Genomic DNA, 6,167 nt, shown 5'->3' with positions numbered 1-6,167 from the left:
ATGAGTCTCAAAAAATAAAGACTTTGTTTGTTTCATTTGCTGTACCATCCCTGGTTGGAAAAGGGATGAGATTCAGACACTAAGAAACAAATGTACAGGATACTTGGGTAATGAAGTACTAAATCAAATGGAGCCCGTGCCTTAACCCAGAGGCTCAGTGATTTACAAAGACCATTATAAAACCTCTAGCTATTATTCTCTTTCCTCATAGAAAAATATCACCTACCCTTTGCTTTTGACCTTCAGGAATGTTCTCTCACTCCCTGTCCTCCATGAAATTCTGTTCTAGGGAAAATTAGGGCCACATTCTCCAGTATGCCTAAGTTAATGTGGACAGAGGTATAGCTTTATTAGACAACTGATGATGTCTCAATGGGTCTCACTTTCAGTATTACTGGCTCCAACCCAGAAGATTATGAGATCATCTCCAAATGTGCTTTTTGTGAAGATAGATCCAGAAGCCATGAGTCCCAACACTGGCTCCATTCAACTGTGTCAATGTACCTAAATACTAATGCAGGACTTACTAAAATGTAGATTGAAAGTCAGATTCATTTGCATTATCAGACTCATATCTTATAATGCTTCTTAATTTATTTTTGGCTTTTTTTTAATCTGGAGGGCTTTCAATAAGATTAAATGGAGACTTGCTAGGTGAAAATGAGTGCCTTCAACTATGTATAAGCATATTCAATTAAACTGAATTCATTGCCTGCATGGGACAAGTTGAAAGAAAACTAAATAGATAATGATTACACATTATTAAGAAAAGAGACAGTTCTGGAAACCAAATTCTTTTAACACATCATTAAGCTGGGCTCATTTCATATGCACAGTTTAACACCAGCCTATAAGGAGAACATGTTTTGAGGAAATCAGCAGAATGTTTATGAGCTCTAAAAAGCTTTTAATAAAATGTAGTGTTTTAGGAAAGGAATAACTTCTAAGCTTCACTTGAATATGCTAATTAAAGAGATGCTCCTAGTGATTCTGAGTTCTATTTGTCCTTACTTCTATGTTTTTAATAAGATATTACATCAATTCTCCAAGACTTTAATACACACAAACAATGCATTTTGATCATATTCAGTCCCCACTCCTCCTCTTAACTCCACTCAAGTCTGCCCAACCCCCAATTTCATAATCTCATGTCTTCTTTTTTGTTTTAGTTTGTTTTGCAATTTTGGCTGTCTATACACTCATGGGCCATGAGCACAGTCCATCTATACACACTAAAAACTGGTACCCCACCCCAGAAGCCATCAACTCTCAATATCTCCTCGGCTAGGAATATGGGATCATGAGGTTCTCCCTATCCATAGTAGAAAGGCAACTGACTTGATTTTATGCAGCACATCTTACATAGGCAAGCAAAGTTGCTTTGGGCTCATCTGTGCAGTGATCCTGTCATGCTTCTCTCAGGTTCTCTTGCAAATATGACTCAGTTTTCTTCTACTTCCATGATGATTCTTTAGTCTTGAAGGGTGGGGTGGATCATTTGTGGCTAAGCACTTCACTTATTCTCTGCCCTCTAACCAGTAGTGAGCTTCTGTGTTAATCACCATGTACTGCGTAAAGAACAGTCTCCAGTGAGGCTTGGGAACTGCACTAATCTATTGGCAGAGGAATATAAACTTACAAGGCAGTTAGATACTATGTCTACTTGGCAAAATAATCATAATAGGTATTCCCCTGGGGTCTTTGTATTTTCAAATAACAAAAATTCTAGTTTATTTGGATATATTTACCATACCATACATGTGTTTTCTACTGTAGAACAGACTTTAAATTCAATCAGAAGGCTTCGGCTACCCCCATACCGTTCTTTCCACTATTACACCCAAGGCCATGTTTTGAGACACCAGTCATTATTGTAGCGCTCAGGGTTGATAGCTGAGACTTTCCTCACCAAGCAGCCTACATAGCACCTCCTGGCATTATGAGTGTTAGCCAGTAGGGAGGAAGATTGAAGTCAGTGTTAACTTAATATTTTCACGTCCTCTGTCTTAAGTTATGTAGTGTCCTAAGCAACAGGGTCTTACCACCAAGTTATAGTGAATGACCAAGAACAATGACAATGATCTGGATTTGGGAAGGGGGGGCGTCTCCAAGACACCCATGACCAACAACCCAAAGGGGATATCCCATACTTTCATACTTAACTTTTTGTTTGTTTTGTTTTTATTTAACAAGCTATGGCTTCCAAGAAAAGCATTATCCAGTATATAGGATAATTACAATTAGTATCATATATGTATGTGTAAGTGCATAAATATACAGTCATGTACATCTGAAGCTTATACAATAATGGATTTCCCTACAGCCTTTTCAAACTCCCTATTGTTAGTTATCCTTCTCCTAACATCTCCTCTTCTGTGCCGTCCTATCTACTTCCCCATTTAAACATTCCTTCTGATTATTCCCATTTTACCCTTGTTCTGTTTTTTTATTCACCTTGTCTAGGCTACATTGCATATTTTTAATCACTTATAGAAATGTTCCATATTCCTTATAAAAAGTATGTCAAATTGACTATAAGTTATAGGGAAATAAAAAAAAACAAATTCTGTCAAATTGGTGGTTTTATCTGTCTGGGTCTTTAATCATCTGTCTGGGTATGAGTGTCCATAGACTGATACTGAGACTATTTGACAAAGAGACTCTACTGAGTGTGGCAATAGGAATGAAAATAATTCATCTATGTTGAGCTTCTAATTTGAGAAGCTGCTATATAGTTAGTACTTAATTAGTAGCTATCTACTCTTCATAAGGTAGAATTTGATATTTTTATACCACAGAAACTAGAATGACAAAGTAGCTTTCTCAACATCATATGAATAATGACAAGCTGTGATTCCTACTCATGTATAACAGACATAAACACCCATATTTCCTTAACAACTTTTAGCCCATCTGTGGAGTTAAACTTCAGGGAGAAGTAATATTTCAAAAGCATATAAGTAGCTCATATAATCTTATATTGCCAAAGAGCAAAACAGTCAATGGCATTCACCATATAAACCCATCTAGAAATTTTTAATGAAGTCTTCTAGGCAGATGCATGTCTTTAAAAATATTCAGAATCATTGGTATGATTTGTTTTGAGCTACAATTTGTCATTGCCTTTCTTTTCCTCTTAATTCTGATAATAACACCTTAGTACAACTTTATGACATCAACTGATTCTTTCCTTTGACATATTTTAGCCCAAGCCATATTTATATTTTAGTTCAGTGACTTTCCACATGTCAAAAAATTGGTCACTGACTGTAGTCCATGCCTGCTGTAGAAATCCTAGTATCATTTCTAAAAGGCCTGAGGGGTGTTGCTGCGGGAGCTCCTACTGCTCCTTCAGTCAATAGCCATTGAGATACCAGCCCACTGGGATGTGGTCTCTTTCTCTTTAAAAAGCAGCAGCAACCCTCCTAGACTCCTTTCCTGACTGTCATGTATGATGGTGTTCTGCAAGTTTTTTTCCCCTCAAATAAATAACCGTTTGAATACAAACTGGTATGGGATTGTTTTGCACTTTATCTGGCGCCCAACGTTTGGTTTTAGAACCACCTCCCCACCCCCAAACCTCCCCATTCCCCCAGTTCCCCACCCCTCATCCCCTATCCCTCAGATTGACTGCAGTGGTGCAGAATTGTCTGTATTCTATCAATCATGTTTTAAATAAACACTGATTGGCCAGGTAGGTAATATAGGAGGGTCAACCAGACAGGAAGTAGAGGTGGGGTGAAGGAGAACAGGAGAATGCTGGGAAGGCTGGAAGGTCCAGTCCAGGCCACTGAAGAAGCAAGATGTGACCTGCCCAGCTGAGAAAGATACCGAGCCATGGGGCTAACATAGATAAGAATAATGGGTTAATATTAGCTACAAGAGCTAATAAGTAGCCTGAGCTAATGGACCAACCAGTTTTATAACTTATGGAGATCTCTGTGTGATTTTCTCTGGGACTAAATGGTTGTGGGTTATCGGGCAGGTCAGAAACCCCAATGAGCCTGGCCCTCATGTTACAGGGCGTCCTCTCTGAGAGGCAAATCCTGGACATCACGTGGTGAACCAAGCTGTGGGCCTCTGTGTCCTGGGCACTGCTGTCATCAGCCAAGGTCGCCTGATCAAGGCAGGACCACAGAGTCCACAGCCCACCGGGTCTCAAGATGGTGTTGGTGTTGATGAACTCTGGGCAGCTGTTGCCAATGAAGTGAGAATAACTCTATTGATCTGGAGATGGAGGCTCAGAGATGAAGTGAAGTGACTTTCGCCTTTGAGGATGTGGCTGTAGTTTTTACCCAAGAAGAGTGGAGGGCAGCTGGCTCCAGCTCAGAGAACGTATCACCAGGGTGTGATGCTGGAAAACTGTGGGCTTCTGGTCCCTCTGGGGTATCCTGGTCCCATCTGAGCTGACATGTCTGCTATAGCATGAGAAGGAGCTGTGGCAGGTGATGAAAGACTTTTCCACAAGCATCAGTGCAGGTAACAATGGAAAAACCAAGGCTACAGAACTTACCACATATGATCCAGCATTATCTAAGGGAGTCTCATGCCAGGGCAAGTTAACAAAAGAAGCCTCAGGGGACTCCCAGTCAGTGCAAACTCCTGGTCAAATTGGTTCCTTGGAAATGCAGCAAGGACACTTTCAAACGGGTAGAGCCTCAGAGCAAGCAGCTTCCTAGGAAAATCAACCTTGGACGTGATAGCTTCGGGATAGCGGAAGACATATGTTCATGTCTTCACAGGACACACAGAAGCACATCTCTTCCGGAAATGTCGCCCGTAATTGTGACTCGCATGAGTCAGATAAGGACCCTGTAGTTCAGGAGGAGAAAAGTGTCTACAAATGTCATGATGGTGGCAAAGTATTTAGCAAGAAGCGCCTCCTTGCTTGACATGAGAGGAGTCACTCTGGAGTGAAGCCATATATATGGATGTACCGAGTGTGGGAAGGCCTTCAGCAAGAGTTCATACCTTCTTCAACATCTTATGGTTCACAATTGAGAGAAGCCTTATAAGTACAGGGAATGTGAGAAGGCCTTCAACCACAAATCCCACCTTACACAGCACCGGCAGATCCACAGTGGAGAGAATCTGAATCCGTATGAGGGCTTTGAGTGTGGCAAGGTCTTCAAACACAGGTCCTATCTCATGTGGCACCGACGGACTCATACTGGGGAGAAGCCGTCTGAGTGCAGTGAGTGTGGGAAGTGTTTTGTGAGAGCCCAGCCCTGATCCACCACTATGTGATCCACACTGGAGAAAAGCCCTTTGAGTGCAAGTGGGGCAAAGCCTTCAGCCACAGGTCGTACCTCAGGAGACCCCAGAGCATTCACACTGGAGCCTTACGTGTGCCTTCAGCCACTGCTCTACTTTCATCTTGCATAAAAGAGCCCACACTGGAGAAAAACCCTCTGAGTGCAAAGAATGTGAGAAAGACTTTAGCAATAGAGCTGGTCTTATTCGCCACTTCAGCATCCACCCTGGAGAGAAGCCCTATGAGTATGGCAAGGCCTTCAACTGCTTAGCGAGTTCCTTGATCTCTCCATCCATATCTTTTTTTAAAGCAGTCAGATCTAGCACAGTTCCACAACCAGCACTCTTTCTTAGTCTAGCCCCACTGCCTTCACTGCAGCCAACCCCTGGAGATCCACAAGGAGTCATCATGCCTGGAAACAACCAGAGGTTCCTCCTGTGCATTTCCCAAAAACTCCACTCGGCACTTAGACTTTGCCAGTCCTTTTACAGGGTCTATTCTAAGGAGTCTCTACTGCATCCCCAAACACACCCTTTCCACGACCTGCCAGATGTAGCCTGGGTCCCACCACAGTGGAGTACCTCGTCTGGTCTCTACTGGCTACTGCAGAAAGGAGCACGAGTATCTGAGAAGAACTCTCCCTAACAATACCCCAACCCACAAAACTGTCTAACGTTTTCATCCAACCAAATCTACTCCTACAGTCTGGGATTGAAACAGAAAAGACATCCTGTGAACAAGCCCAATCCCCTCTATCTACCTGACTTCACACCACACCAGGCATTTCCATCCCCATGTCCCAACCTGCCCACACATCCCTGGTGTGGGAGAATTGTCTGTATTCTGACAATCATATTTTAATAAAACGCTGATTGGCCAAGCAGGAAGTATAGGCGGGAAAACCAGACAGGAA

At 42.1% G+C, this 6,167-nt stretch overlaps 1 pseudogene; it reads left to right on the top strand.

Moving 5' to 3' along the window:
• The first annotated feature begins 372 nt into the window (after positions 1-372).
• LOC146890458 (uncharacterized) lies at positions 373-5,899 on the top strand (annotated as a pseudogene).
• The last annotated feature ends 268 nt before the right edge of the window (positions 5,900-6,167 follow it).

This window comes from Myodes glareolus, chromosome 21 (assembly GCF_982192425.1).
Source record: "Myodes glareolus chromosome 21, mMyoGla1.1, whole genome shotgun sequence".
In the NCBI taxonomy this organism is placed as follows: domain Eukaryota; kingdom Metazoa; phylum Chordata; class Mammalia; order Rodentia; family Cricetidae; genus Myodes; species Myodes glareolus.
The sequence above is the reverse complement of the archived record's forward strand: the minus strand, read 5'-3'. Positions and strand labels throughout refer to the sequence as shown.